Below are 16,458 nucleotides of genomic sequence, written 5' to 3'. Positions count from 1 at the left end.
ATGTGTTGCTCCCTCCCTCCAACCTTCATGCTTTGTACTTTTGCAGAATGATAGATAACACCTTTAAAGAAGAAAAGCAAAAAACCATTTATTAGCAAAATTGCTGTAAAATACACTGAACACACGGCTGCTGACAGTTTCCAGTACATTATATGTAATGAAGACTGTCTTCAAAATTAATACCAGTCCATATATAAAATTTACTGTAAGTACGAATGTTACCTAGAAGCATGCAAACTTAATTTTTAACTGAATTTATGCTTCTGTCATGGAAAAGGCATAAAAGTGATGTAAAAAGCTGCTCAGCTTATAAACATTAGCTTCCCAGAGAAAGAACCAGCCTGTAACTTTAAGAAGATTGTGTAATTTTTCCTGAAAAACACAACTTTCCACTGCTTGGTATTTTCTCATGCAACATAATAACTTGATTGCAAGATTTTCAGAGTCTTTGCTCAACACCGCTTCCTCCAAGTAGCCGCCTGGCACAATGTGCTTTTCCTAGCTGCTCTCCCAAGCATCCCAATCCAGAAATATCTGTCGGCAAGCTTATTTCAGAATTAGTTGAAAGAGGAATCAAAGCTATCCTTGGTGACGGTGAAGCCATAGCTCCATTGTATAAAACGCACATATGCAGAGCGGTAGGTCAGACCCTGCCTGCCGGCTCCTCCAGCCCCTGCCATAGAACATCACACACTCCAGCCTGTTTTAAAGCTGGGAGTCCATTTTATGTTATATCATTACTGGTAAGTCAAACTGTAACTGAGTTTTTCCAGCTAAAGCTTTCTAAAATCAAACAAAGAATGGTTAGACAAATTAACATTTCCTTTACTATATGACTGAGTCTTTCCTCCCTCAAACCAAATTGTTAAAGTAGTATGTCAACTTAAACACAGAAGTTGTTTGTAATCTCTTAACACCTCAACACAGCTACTAAATCATCAGAGTCCTTTGGTCAGTCATAAATTTGCAAAACCTAACAAATGGCTTTTCCACAGTTCAATTTGACTCTGTGTAAAATGGGTGTAATACCACTATTCACTTCACAATCCTGTTGAAATGTTGTGTAAACATCTGAATTCTGAAACTTTCTGAAACTTTCTGAAATTGTTTGCCAGTCCCTCCCCGTACCTTTTCAGGATTAAAAACTTCTCTCAAAAGACAAAAGTTTGTAGCAGCACCATAAGTTCACTTTTACTCTGTATGGGTTTCCCAACCTTGCACACCACCCCTCTGAGGTGCCCCAGAAGGTGACACTCCGCTCCTCAGCAACTGCCTGTGACCTGCTGGCGACGTTTTCAGGGAGAGGCAAAACACAAGACAAGATTTTCAGAACAAACTATTACTGAAAATTATTGAGTTAAGCTTTGAACAGGGCTACGGAGGTCCTGAATAACCCCAGAAATGCTTTTTTCTTTCAACTATATTGTGCACAATGTAGAGAGAGAAAAGTCCATTCTTTAAGAAGTTTTCAAAACTTAGAGAAAAGAAGATGTTAAAGCAGGCATGAAAAACCTTCGCAGAAAGTTCTTGGAAGAAGAGAGGGAGCAACACTAGAGATTGGCAGATGCTTATTCTGCCCCTGGAATTTATTTCTTCACCGTTGTGAGGACATGTTTATTTTGTCTTTGTTATTTTAATGACTTATGTAATGATTGTTTAAAACACTGGAGATCCACCTTTTGAAGTTATGCCACGGCTATTATAAACTCTGTGTTCCTACAGCAGAAGGAAAGCAAAAACAAGCTCAAGAAAGGACAAGATATCAAACTAAATAAGTAGAAGGAGAAAGCGGACACACATAAGAGAGAGCACGACTACAAGAAAAAGAAAGAACTGGAAAAGTCAAGATGATAAATACTAGAAAACACGGAACATTCCTCAAACTTGAAGCTTCTGCTTGATTGATATTTAGGGCATCAGCTGAATGCATGTCACTTGCTGGCATCTTTGTCCAAAGAAAGGCATTGCCTTCTCAATGGAAAGAGTGAGCTCTGGCTAAGTGTCAAGGTCCAGAGGCAAAAGGACCCAGCTCTCCCACCCCCTTCGATAGGTGCGTGTACAGCAGTGTACAGTCTCAGCCCTCCCTCCCGCAGACACTCGCTGCTGCAGGTGCGGGGGCCGAGCATGGTGTGCCCACCCTCCCCTCCTCACCATCGGTGGGTGGGAATTCCCACCCGCCCGGAAAGCCATCTCTGGGGGGAACCAAAATCTAAAAAATGGCCCCATTCAGCCCCACGCAGCCTACGGGAAAGGGACGGAAAGAGGAGAAGGGTGTCAGCATGAAAGCTTCCTTTCCTGCGGGGTGGGATGGATTGAGAGACGGCTGCAGATGTAAATAAATAAGTAAATAAATAAATAAATAAAATTGCAGTTTCTAACTTCACTGCTGTTTTTATATCCTCTGTATGAGCTTTATTTACTCTTAAAAATCTCTTCTGGAAAAGAGGTAATCTTTTCAGCTCAGCTTCTAAGACCCTTCAAATATGTTGTAAATACAGGGTTTCCATATTATATACTTCAAATATTTCCACCTGACCATTATATCTCAAAGCAGCCTATTTAAAAAGACTTCCAGACTTGTAGTCCAAAGCAAATCCTACAAAACGGAGCAAATATACTTACCTCATTAAAATGTACTGATCTACTGCAGAGGAGTACACTTGCCTGCAAATTGCCTCCCACACAGCTACCCAATCCTTCTTTCCCAGGTGACTAAAGCCTTCCAGAAAAATCCTGCTTCATTTCAAGACACCAAGTACCATGATCCAACTTTTCACACTTGTTTTTAACCCCTTTCTCATCTGCTCTAAGTTCTTCAGTATTTTTCTCCTCAACTGCTGAAGGCTCCCATTGCACACCATCAAGCACACAGGAGGATCCTGCTCACACATGCCAAACATGTCTGGATCCCAACCTGCTCTCCATCGCAGGACAATATCCAGATAGCAGTCACCACATTAGCTTCAACCTCTGCAACCAAGCCCGCTTTGCCCGACCGGCCTTCCAGCAACCGCTCCCCAATCCCCATAACTCATTCCTATAGACCCCAATGCTTGTCACCTCTTCCTCCCGCCATGGCCACATCATGGCCACCTCGTTGGCAAGCAGGCAATGGTGAGCTAATGAAGGTGTGGGCTTTGGGCTAAGCCCGCCCTGCAGCACCTGCTCTTGGGGCTGCAGTATCCTTGGGGTGGCAGCCACATTTGGCAACGCCCACAGTGGGGAAGAGCCAGGGTAATTCAGAGGACAGAGAATTCAGATTTGTTCCAGCTGATAAAGGAAGATGGGCTAAAACTTTTCAGTTAATGTTTCTGAGGGGCGGGGAACTACATACATAACATTACCTTAGGTCAGTACAACACAAATAAGGTTTTAAGTTGTGACTGTAGCAGCTTACGTTCTGAGATGGCCAAACTAAGATTTTCTTAAGGGTCTGACTTCTGGAAAGTGGCTATTCAGAAGTTCTTAAAAGTCATGAGCCAGGTCCTTTAAGAAACCTCAACTAGGACAGGAGAAAACAGGGACATGGAAAATCACTAGGGGCATCTGATGCACTTGGTTTGCAAGCACATGCAGCTGACCTCTACTGGATCAAAGTCACCGAAATCCACTAAAAATATTTAGTATACTGAGGAGAACCAGGAATAATGTACTATGCCTGAAAGCTGAAAAACACCTACATCATGATATGTCTATGAACACCAAACAAAACAAAGTTGTTTCATCCAAACTCTTCCTTAGAGACAGAGGCATACAAATATTTGCAGCTATTAATATACATATAAAATAAAACCATTAATATATTTTTTGATGTAGTATGTTAATTAGAGCATTAGAGAAGTAAATGATGATGCCTCAGGTCTCACGAGTTACTGGTCTCATGAATTACAGGTACTTTTTACTCTACACACATTAATTTACACCAGTTACCTAAGAATTTATAGCGATCATTAGACCATACAATACCAAAATTTTGATGTGATCAAAATGAAGATGTGACACACAATGTCTCAAATATTTACTAATATAAAATTATCTGGAAATTTTCCACTCTTCCTGAGACAACCTTAAAAGCTCAGCCCTGCATTCCTGAGCTTCCTTTTCACTAGCAGATAATTTTTGCTATAAATATCCACGCATCATCTAAAAATCATAAAGTGACATAAGCAGGTTATGATCCCTTTTTTTTTCAGAACAAAATAAGTTAAGATGTACGTAAAAGTAGAAACACCCTGAGCTGATATCACTGATGTAAACAGTATTGTATTTTTACTACATTTTTAAAAGGTCTTGTAGAAATATTTTTACTCACCTATTCCAAGGTAACATTTTTAGGTTAAAAAAAAGGAGGGAATATATCCCTATACAAAACATTCCTGGAAACCAATACAGATAACAAATGCAGATGCTCTACAGCCAAGCCTCAAAGCACTGTTTTTCAACTTTGTCCTACTAGAAGTTACATCATGTTCTTGAAATTTAATTTTCCTTATGTTGGAAATAAACTTATTTATTGGTAGGTTACCTTAGAAACCTCCTCCCCCTTATAATACCTACAAAAAATTTTCAAGTAGCTAAAAAATGGACTTGTTTCACTTTTCAGCTGCCTAAATTGGCAATAAATATTAGTGATGATTAAACAATGACATACCTTCACAAACAAATCTTTATGTATTTTGGAAACAGAACTTTTCAAAGCAAATCTAATTGCTTTACAAACCACAAAAGTTCATGTGAGGTCAGGAACACAATTTTTATTCTATTAAGATCCCTTTCTGTCTTCCTTCCAGATGGAGCATACATTTAATAGTTATCCTGATACCACCTTTCAGTCTCCCAGAAACTGGGATGTGGAAGACTCTACTGTATTTTCTATTCCGCATATTTCTTCTGTTAATATATTGTAAACCTGGCAACAGCTGCTTAGATCAATGTGAAATAAGATCCATCTCCCTCAAGCCAAAATTCATGCTCTTATTCTCCTAACCTTCAGGACTGTAACACGATTTCTCATCTAAAACACAGATTAAACCTGTCTGATTAGCCTGACAACCATTTAAAGAAGTGGCAAACGTTACACATTTTCATAGTTCTGCCACTGTGGGTGTGAAACGAAGTCGTCACTTCTATTCTGAATTTCAGTTACTACTTCTGCTCTCACGTACTTAACCAAACAAAAAGTAAATCACGCAATGCATTAAAAATTCCCACCCTAACACCTCCTGAACTCCCAACAACTGCAGCACAGGATAATCCACAGAATTCATACGGGAAGGGAGGTACATGCCTCCCTATCAAGCAGGGTGTACCCCCCTTGTACTTCCCAGCGCACAGGGCAGGGGGTATATAGGCAGTCCCAGTCTCCCATTCACTCAAGTATGGAAAAGTTCTGCAGAATAAGAGAGTGACAACTGATGGGTAACGCTGTAATACCATAAGGATGACACCCAGTGGAGTCAAATTAAGGTTGCATAGGCAAAGTACCTTCAGGGTTTTCTAAATGTGACACGTTTGACTCCGCAATCCAAACAATATCCTTTTAAGCATCCTTTTCTGTGTACCACATCTGAGGTCAAAACTGAACAGGATTTATCAGCCTGCAGCCCAAGCTGCTGAGTGGAGCAGCAACAGCAAGCAGCAGGATGCTGTGCTGTTACGAGGCAGGATGGGCAGCAACATGGTCTGGGACAGATGACTAGGAGGAAGGACTCTAACCTAACACTTTCTCCACTTCCGCGAGAGCTGTGAGGAAGCCCTTTTCCACACGGTGCCCGAGGGATGACCAGAGGGACAGCATCCTGGGCGAAGGGAAGCTCAGCTGAGCTCCCCCCTCATGCTCCAGAAAGCTTTGCAGCCGCTGGGGGTGTCACAGGGGTCTGCTGCCACGCTGGCAGCAACAGATGCCACAAATCAGATTAGCGTATCGCCATTCTGTTGGGTTTTGTAGCATAAACCACGTCAGGTAACAGAATGGCAATTTTAAAAAGTTCATATTTCGGCCAAGTAAAACCTGGAATTTAACAGGAGAAAGCAAAAGCTACTTTTGCGGCTCCAGGACTCTCTTGCAAGCCTCTGCAGTCTCTACTCACTGCAAACAGTTCTTGGATACTTAGATTAAGATTAAGTCAATTTTAATGTAAGAGTTCCACTCCTGTATCCATTAGGTGCTGTTTTTTTCTTGATATTAATTTTCTCATTAATTCAAGACTTTTGCATTTGGAATCGGAGACAAACTTTCCTAACATTGCTGTTGTGACTGGGTTCTGCTTTAAATTTAACTTTCTCTACAACATAACTGCTAAGAATGAAGGGAAAAAAAAACAACAGAGAAAAATCTCTGTGTTTCTAAACATAATGACCAATATAATTATTAGAGAGCTACAAATCTGGTCAAAGGAAGAAAACCGCTTTTCCCTGTGGAGGCTACGGACACATCCCAGTACATGAGGTATTTCTACAGTCTACCATCATGCTTACCCTATATAAGCATCTCTGAATCTCCAAATAGGATGGTACTGCTACACATAGTAGTTTCTTAATCTCTCAAAGCCTTTAAATCACATATGATTATCTTTCTCTAAGATATACATGGCAGCTCAACATAATATAATCCAACAGCTAAGATTTTTTAGTATGTAGTGAAGAATAAATAATCTGCTTTTTGTTTTAAGAATGTATACTATAAGAAGTATATTTAAGAAGTAATACTATAAATAACGTATAATAAAAGTGATAATGCAAACTTGCTGAGTGAATGAACTTGAGGGAATAATACCTGGGGCTTCAGGGTAAATGATGAGAATAAGGAAAAGGTACTTCTACGCTATGCAACAAATCAAGTAGGCAGTAGGGAGATGAATTTAAGTCAAACAAACAACCTTTTATTGCAATTTTTTGTCTAGTATTTACTTTCCATTGCCCAGGCTTTTCTCTGCAATACAAGACTCAGGGCCTTATAGGAAAAAAAAAAAATATCTAAAAAGCTATCTGCATAATCTTCTACGTAGAGGCGTTGCATAGGCAATCCTAATTTTGAACGCCTGACTTTAAATTTGAATCTTAACCCAGTGTTTAACTGAGGCAGTTGTAAAGTGATGTTACAAGAAACCCAGAACGGACAGTGAGCGACAATTTGCCCCAGTGCCTCCAATTATTACTGGTTTGCTTGTGTCAAGTGTAGCAACTAATTTTCTATTAAAAATACTCTTCACCCCCAAACATCTACTGAGTGCAACTGTAAGCTGTAGGAACAAAAATTTTTTAAATGGACTTAATGCAGAAATTATGGGGTAAAGTACCAAGTAAGACACCCAAGAGAGAAGGAAGCCTGCTCAGTTACCTCTTCCACAAACAAGTACAGTCTCTTGATAATCAGCCTCTTGTTTATGAGACAAAAGTGTCCCCTATGGCTCAGCCAGCTCCACTTCTTAATCCTTTATGAAATGTTCTGCCTAACAAGGGAGCTGTTTTGCTCTAGGTATACAAAATGCAGCTGCTGAAACTCCTAATGCCTGCAACAAAGACAGGCAAACAGAGTTACAATTTAAAAACAAAAGCAGAATACATGACTTGAATTTTTCCAACAGCAGTGGTGTCAAAACCTTCATTAGCACCCAAGCAATAGCACAAGAAACACTGAAACCACGTAGGAGTGGTCAGCTGGCACGCAAGGACCATGCTTAACAGTAGGGTTCAAATGTTTCTAAAGCACCAGCACTTACGGTAGATTAATTATACAGAAACCTTTAGGAAAAGTACAACCTCCATCCCCTGCAAGGTATTTTCTGTTGGAATTTGTGGGTGTGCAATAATCAATGCAATTACTTTGCTAGTTAGTGACTCATTCTGATAGGCAAAGCAGCAGTTTGGCCTTTAACCCTCCTCCAAAACTTAACTTTGGATCTATCAAAGAGAGTTACAGAATAATACATCCAGATCTACCTTCTCTCCCTGTTCATTGGACTTGTTTTGCCTTTTTTAGGCTGGAGGCAACAGCCCTGAAGCACGATCAGTCTGCACTAACCGTAACTTCAGTTCATTAGAACCGAACATGGGAGGATGATAAATACCACCTTCACAGAACACACTTGTGTTGGGGTATCTTATGTTCCAAGAAAACAAAATTAGTTTATTAACTCCTAGGAGAATCTTATCCAACTTAGAGGTGTAAGGAAAGAAGCTGCGGAAACAAACAGCATTTATAAAGGTATTAAAGCACCATTTTCAAATAGCTACCACATGCCACTACATCTAGACAAAACGTATGAATTGTGGAGCTCATTGACAATGTTAAAAAACCAGGAGTGCAACCAGCACAGTACATTCTACGTCCCTTTCTTGAACTGTTTTTGTGACTTTTAAGCTCTTACTCTACACTACATTTCCAAGAAGTGTGTACAGTTAAGGTATCAGCCTGATTGCCTTAGCAGTTCTATTTCTGCCTGCTAGAAACATGTTCCATCTGCCACCTTATTTTATAGAAATCAACAAGTTCACTTTCATAGACCACAGAACTCATCTACAGTCTGAGAAATATATTAATACATTTTTCAAACTCATATGTGTCAAACACTAAAAAAAGGTCTGAAAGTTCTTTAGATCATACTAGCAAAAATAAAAATAAAACCATGATTTTGTGCTTTTGCAATATTTTGGGGCCAGCACTGTGGATAAGATAGGCTTTGAAGATAAAAATGCTTTATAAGTCAAAGAGCAGGTTCATGTTTTTCTTCATTTATTAAATAGTGGCTATTTTTCTGAGCTAGACAATGAAGCTCTTATCATACTTAAAACAAAACCCTCTGATTCAATCTTCTAGTTTCCATTTTAATAGTGTATTTCAACTTTCAGTCTGCTATCACAAATCCTGGAACACTGCTGCCTACCTGCTATTTTGAGGGGGGCATCAAGCTCACTACTAAGGAAAGTAGGAGAAATAATTTCAGCAAATTACGTAGTGTACGTAGTGCCTAAAACCATGTTGTGCTGAAGATGCAAAGCTCATGCACATTCTTTTCCTTGAAGATATTTTGGTTTTGTCTATGTTAGGACCTCTCCCTGAATGCACATAAAGCTCTTAATTTAAAAAAAAACTGTCTCAAATTATTTGTGAAATTAATTACAGGTGTGTTACACAACCCTGCAACATTGCTGCCCTTTGCATTTCTGCAGCACTTGTGAAAAGAAAAAGGTAAGTATTGTTATAATTCCCTCAAGGAGAAGTTTTTGTGGACAACAGATGATGACAAAGCATGAGATAAATCTGCAAGTGCTGAACAACATACAAAATTTCATGGTGCTGACCAAATAGAAGAATCAGAAATATGTCATGACTTTATAAAATTTGGTAGCAGATAGTTTATCTCTGTGATCAAGACGCTGATTACATAGTTGTCTTTGTAGAGCACTGAGCTTTCAAACTGGAAAAACTACTGAAAAACACATAGTCCAGGTGTCACTGTACTGGAAGATGTTTGCTCACTGTTTATTAAAAGCAATAATGGCACTGCAAAAGTGTACCGATTCTGTATGTCAAAGTTTGAATCTTCATCTAATTAGGCAAGACTAGACAGAGCAGAGTCCATTCAGAGAAGAGCATGGCAAATCAACCCACAGCACTTTTGTTACTGCTTCTGGTTCTGCAATCATTTAACTCCTGGGCCTCTGTGTAACAAACTGCAACAAACATCATACTTCATTTTCTTGTAGGTCAATATAACATCCAGCCAGTGAATATGTACAAACCACTCTGCAATCCCCCATGAAGGGACTGTTATGAAAGTGAGAAGTACTGATATAAGACGTATTATAAATTGGTAAACTTCAGGCATTTCACGGCAGGAAATATTATCAAGATTTTTTTTTCAAAACACAAGCCAATAACAATAACTTACATGCTGTAACATGGCAGAGTTGGATCTGAATCCCCTATGGTTTTAATTCTCGAGTAGTATTGTATCAGATCACATTTTTTTATTAGCTGCATAGTAAGGTGGTCGCCTTTTCCATGCCACAATGCACTTTGGCACAAATCAGTACAAAAAAATTGAGATTCTCTGGTGGATTATTATTTCACTGAGCAGTGAAAATCATGCAGTTAATTCTCTCCTGCTGCTTTGAAGATATAAAGCTAAATGTGCACTTTGTCACCTTTTGACGACGAGAACTTGACCCCCTATGCAAGTGACCCCCTATCCTGCAGTGCTCTCAGCCCTTCTTACAAGTCTGCCTCGGTCCTCATGACTCAGATGGTGCGGGTACCCCCAACGAAGTCCGACCGGTGGAGTACAAAGCTGAGGGACGCGGCTCTCCCCAGTCTGCAGGCAGCTCTCCCGCCCCTGCCCATAGGGACCCCTGCTGCTTCTGTAAATACAGCTTCATAGTGAAGACAACTGTCGAGCGAGCTGAAAAAACACAAGCCTGCAGCTTATAATTCTTACAGTACGAAAAGTTTCTACTACTCACAGCTTCAACTGTTTTCCTTAAAGCAGTTTTGAAGGTCATACATCAAGGAACTATTTCATACTCTAGTACGCACTTTATTTGTAAGTGATTTCCTACCAGACAAGTGGTTTGCAAGGACTGAGAACTCTCATTTCCTTTTATAGATTTGATTCGGAAATAAATGCTGGCAACATCATGTGACTAACAGGCAGGATCCACAACTTAAGCAACTCTCATAATTAAATCAAAAAGTAATGGAAAAGTCAGCCCGCTGCTGCCAGATCTATTTAGCCTCCTACTCCTCTGCACAAGTTTTATCTAAATTCTTAAACTTTATCTCTCTTCTTTGACACTTTTTCCTGTCCTCATCCATGTGCAAAAAACAGACTAGCTTCAAGACAGTTAACTTACTCATTCTGAAATATTTATAATAGCAGGAAAAGGAAATACAAGTCTTTATTATATCTCTTTGACTAAACTAAATCGAGTTTCAGCAAACAAATTTTTGTAAATTAACAACCACAAATGTAGATATAAGTATATGAATAAGGATTCCAAAGGAAAAACTTTTTGTTTTTTCTATCTGACGGCTGTTGCCTTTAAGAGCTATTCTGGGAAAAGACTGTCAATACAACTGCAGGAGCTAGTAATTTTGACTATCTGAAACTAATATACTTTAAAGGAACCCCATTGTTTGAAGGCATGTGCTCACAACATTTATAGATGCAGAACTACTGTATCTTATTATTTGGTAAGACTAAGGTGTCTTAATAAAGCTCTGAAAAGTAACACAGATTCTTAAGGACATCTTGGCCACATTTTATATAATTTTCAACATTCTCCTAGTGCCACACCCCATGAATCTAGTGTTGATGAGCCCCAGAAATCAACCTTTTCAGACTAATTCAGAGGAAATTTAGCTAGTGACTTCAGAAAAGTAAGATTTTAATTCCTAGTGTTTAGTTCTTAATTTCCATTCTGCAAAGTACGTCATTATGAAGAACTGAGATAATAATATCCTATTATGTATAATATAGAAAGAATGTATATACAGTAACAAATGAAATTGCTGAGGCATCAGAACCTAAATATTTTTAATAGCCCATAAATATTCTTGCAACTCAGAAACCGCCCAGAAGTCAAGAGAAATCTCTATCTGTAGGAATAGAAATCTCTATCTTTATGAATATAAATGACCAGAGACAATGAACAACTTGTGGATGGGAAATTCTGTTGGAATTTCAGAGCTGGAAGTTCTTAAGGGAGTCCGGCTTATTGGGATGCAGACGTTTCCAGGGTATTTGAAAAAACTATTATATATAGCCTAAGCTAGCTTCTTCCCTTTCTTCCCAGTCTTTTATTTACTATTTGCTGCAGGACTATTTCTCACTTCAAATGTAATCTAACATGAAAGCTGCTGATCAATATTGTAAACAGATGATTAGTGTCTTGTGACTGCCAAAGAACTGTTAATGAATCTCAATACATGATGTTGAAGCATGGACATGAAATAAAATAATTGAATTGAGTGAAATAATAAAAACAGGTGATTCCCTCAGCTTAAAAGGCAAATATTGCCAGAGCTCCTTAAACAGAGAGAAATGATTCACACTCGTCTCAGAAATGGCAGGAAATAAATTTATTCGGATTAATTAAAATCAAACTGCCACCAATTGAAGTATTGCCTACTGAAGTAAAACACAGAACTAGTGAGTTTGAAGTCATTGATGCTGGACCCCCCCCAACCTGCAGCAACTGAGGCAAGGCCACCATGCAAGGCCCCAAGCAGCCCCCCTGCACCTTCTCCCCCAGCCTCTTTCAGACACCACTCGTGCCATAGAGCCCATCAGGGCCACCACAGGGCCACCAGCAACCTCCACACAAGATGGCTGGTTGTACATGAACAAAAAAGGGCTACTGGATGTTATACCTGGAGAAAAATGTGAACTAACTTAATTCAGTTGGATCTGGAGAGAAAACCTCAGATAGATATGTGCAAATTTTGAGCAAGGTCTTGAAACAATGCGAAGACAATTCAGAAAAGGACTTTTGTTGCCTTCTGTTACAAAAACCAACCAACCGACTCTAAAATGAAACAGAGAAATAACTTCTTCCAGCAGCAATCACTCTAAATTTCTAGGGAAACTCCATTCCACAAACAGTTGTGTCAGATCTCTTGCTTCCTGTGAATAACTGAAAGAGAAGATACGGCTGGGCTATGAATGCATACAGGCTATTCCCAAGTCTTTAAATACTTCCTTGAAGGATGCTAGGAGCAGGTGCATTGTAGAGTATAGCCTTTAAGCAACCATAAACTTTTGAGAACTAAAGGTAGTAAAATCACCAGTAGTTACTTTTAATTAAACAAACAAACACACCCCAACCTTCTCTTTCTCTCTACATGCCCACTGATCCATTGTTTATTGATCCATAGCTTTTTTCATTTTCCAAGTTGAAATGCATTTCACTAGTGAGGGAAAGAGCCTTCTTCATTATTTCCATCAAAGACCTTTTCTGCAGTTAAACCAGAAAATGTATGTAAATACCAGAAGTTAAATTCTTTATCAGTTGTAGCAAGTCCCAACCTTAACACTGTGAAATAGTTCAATATATCTGGAGAATATCTACACTTAAAGCAAACAATAAATTTTATTTATAAAAAGGAAAAGCTGTTTTATTTCCAGGAAAAAAAAAAGGTATTGACTTGGAGAACTTGTGACTCCAACCAGTTCTTTGATCAGTCACGCTTGGTGTATGACACATTTGGTTAAACATAAATGCTTTCCTCATATCCAGGTGTTTCTGTTTTCAAGTTGTAGCTTTCTTATCTACCTTTTATAGATAAAACTTTATTTTTAATGCAATATAATTTAATTAAACATTCAATATATGTTTTATTTATAAATATCTATTTATATAGATAACCTCATGACAGATTCAGTTTGTAAGATGAGGAAATTAACTTAAAAACTTTGCTTTCAGGATTTGCTTTCTACAGGATCACACTTTGAAACTGTATTTATGCTGCACTTAAAGTGGGAACTAAATAATAAAGCCTTTTGCCTATTAGTCTTCTGTTAGAGTGCTAATTTTTCACACAGGTTTCTTTACAAGAAACGATAATAAAACATGGAAAAAGAGCAGAGTGATCTTCACAAGAGAATAGTGATCCACATAATGGAGTTTTGTGACTTTTCTATTCAAAACTAAAGGACACCCACATCCACTATATAAACTATGATTTTTGTCGCTCAGAAATCATTACAAAAATACAAGTTAATTCTCTACCACATTCATTGACTTTTTAGAAACTGTCTTGAAATCTGATAGAGAATAGGCAAGTATTTTAATTACTTGGATCTTCAATGCACTGTATTTGTACAACTTCTAGTTTCTTAATGTTTACTCATGCAACCTAGTATTTAGCTCTGTCCTTCAGCGGTGGGCGGTCTCCCATACAAAATGGCTCTGCACTCAGCACACGTAGGCAACAGATGGGCAGCAAATCTCAGCAAGGTTAGAGGACATTTTGCTTTTGCATCCTCAGGCACTTGGTGCAATGAGACCCTGATGTTAACTTGAACCTTCTGATGTGTATTGGGTTTGCATGGCAAGGTTTTGGTAGCGCGGGGGGTGGGGGTGGGGGGTGTGTGTGTGTGCTACAGGGGTGGCTTCTGTGAGAAGCTGCTAGATGCTTCCCCTGTGTCCGACAGAGTGAATGACAGCCAGCTCCCAAGATGGACCCAGCGCTGGCCAAGGCCGAGCCCATCAACGACGGTGGTAGCGCCTCTGGGATCACGTATTTAGGAAGGGGGAAAAAAAGCTGCTGTGCAACAGCAGCCAGAGAGAGGAGTGAGAATATGTGAGAGAAACAACTCTGCAGACACCAAGGTCAGTGAAGAAGGAGGGGTGGAGGTGCTCCGGGCGCCGGAGCAGAGATTCCCCTGCAGCCCACGGTGAAGACCACGGTGAGGCAGGCTGTGCCCCTGCAGCCCATGGGGTTAATGGTGGAGCAGATCTCCACCTGCAGCCCGTGCAGGACCCCACGCCAGAGCAGGTGGATGCCCGAAGGAGGCTGTGACCCTGTGGGAAGCCCATGCTGGAGCAGGCTTCTGGCAGGACCTGTGGACCTGTGAAGAGAGGAGCCCATGCTGGAGCAGGTTTGCTGGCAGGACTTGTGACCCCACGGGGGACCCACGCTGGAGCAGTCTGTTCCTGAAGGACTGCACCCTGTGGAAGGGACCCACGCTGGAGCAGTTCGTGAAGAACTGCAGCCCCTGGGAAGGACTCACGTTGCAAAAGTTTGTGGAGGACTGTCTCCCGTGGGAGGGACTCCATGCTGGAGCAGGGGAAGAGTGTGAGGAGTCCTCCTCTGAGGAGGAAGGAGCGGCAGAGACAACGTGTGATGAACTGACCGCAACCCCCATTCCCCGTCCCCCTGCCCTGCTGCGGGGGGAGGGGAGGAGGTAGAGAATTCGGGAGTGAAGGTGAGCCCAGGAAGAAGGGAGGGGTGAGGGAAGGTGTTTTAAGATTTGATTTTATTTTCTCATTATCCTACTCTGATTTGATTGGCAATAAATTAAACTAATTTCCCCAAGTCGAGTCTGTTTTGCCCGTGACGGTAGCTAATGAGTGATCTCTCCCTGTCCTTACCTTGACCCACGAGCCTTTCATTGCATTCTCTCTCCCCTGTCCTGCTGAGGAGCGGAGTGACAGAGCGGCTTTGGTGGGCACCTGGCGTCCAGCCAGGGTCAACCCACTACACGATGCTTTTAAGTACATAAACTATAACTCTTATGCAAGGCTCCAATAGCCATCAGCAATTTCAGACACCACAGATGAGGCAAGGCTCTTCAAGCACTGACTTAGTTTTGGGATAGGCTGGAGCCTAAATGCTAGTGCTGTGTCAAGGCTAATACAGCTACCAGAAGGAAGGTGGGGGAACTGCCCAGTTCCTCCTCAATTTCTTCTCAAGGAAAGACAGTTATTGCCACTTATTTTCAGGACAGTTTTGCACTCTGTTGAGCCCCGCAGACCAACATCTTGAAAATAGGCTCTGCTCAAGTACCATCGTTCACTCTTGGTGAGCAGGTTGGCAGAACTGTCCCCTCAACACAGCCTGAGCAAACTGCTGGTCTCCTCTGAACAATTACTAAAAACTTAGCGAAAATGCTGGCTTCTTAAAACAGCATTTTAATACAACAGCAGTCTTAAACTTCTGTTAATGGTGACTGCTGTGGACATCTACCAATATCCTATTTCTACATTTCTAGTAGAAACGAGAGAGCAATCATACTGCCCAATTTGATTAACAACAGCTACAGAATCCAGCACACATAAAGATAAAATGTAGGTGTGCAAGGAATCCTTAAAATAACATAAATAAACGCAGTTGTCTATTGTCGATAATTGATCTATGATTATATCTGTTTATTATACACTTGTAAATGCCAAGTCAACGCTGATAGTCCCTTAACACACAATTACTGTCTGGTTCATTACTAGATATACTTCTAATGGTATGAGCCGGTAAACTAAAAGATATGTATTATCAAGAGAATACTGAAAAACATCTTTCCCTTTAGAAGCAAGCGACAAGATAAAAGAGATAAACATATCTGCTTCTACTGAAGTAAACTGGCTAGCAGGATTCAAGAGACACTTCGTTTTTTTGGTAAAGCAACAGGCAGCCAGAATATATATTTTTGTATTTGCCACATTTCTTTTTGTATTTGCCAACGATATAAATTATAAAGGCTCTTTCTAAAATAGATGCCAAAGATTAGACAGATAACTGAAACAACTTAATATAGTTCATCAAAAATGTTAAGTGGCTCCTGTCAACTGGCTTGAGGTAAGTTGAATGAACTAAACATTTTCAAAAGGAAAATTGCATTAAGTTCCTAAAAACAGACTGTAGACAACAGAATTGCTACAGAAAAATGTCATCCTTTTTACGGGGAAAAAGCACTACAAAGGTATAATGAAATATCATTAAATAAATGCAATCTTTGA

General features: G+C 40.0%; 1 protein-coding gene across 3 annotated transcripts in view; it reads right to left on the bottom strand.

Annotated features, from left to right (window-relative positions):
• GNAL (G protein subunit alpha L) overlaps positions 1-16,458 on the bottom strand; it is a 200,308-nt gene that overhangs the window by 62,061 nt on the left and 121,789 nt on the right. The window contains exon 1 of one of the 3 annotated variants that reach the window (XM_072852763.1): positions 223-359. The exons of the other annotated variants lie outside the window; for them this stretch is intronic. The gene's annotated coding sequence lies outside the window, so the exon portion shown is untranslated. Of the gene's footprint in view, positions 1-222; positions 360-16,458 lie in introns of those variants that run through there. 3 annotated transcript variants of the gene reach the window in all.

The sequence above is a fragment of the Ciconia boyciana genome, chromosome 2 (genome assembly GCF_034638445.1).
Source record: "Ciconia boyciana chromosome 2, ASM3463844v1, whole genome shotgun sequence".
Taxonomy (NCBI): domain Eukaryota; kingdom Metazoa; phylum Chordata; class Aves; order Ciconiiformes; family Ciconiidae; genus Ciconia; species Ciconia boyciana.
The sequence above is the reverse complement of the archived record's forward strand: the minus strand, read 5'-3'. Positions and strand labels throughout refer to the sequence as shown.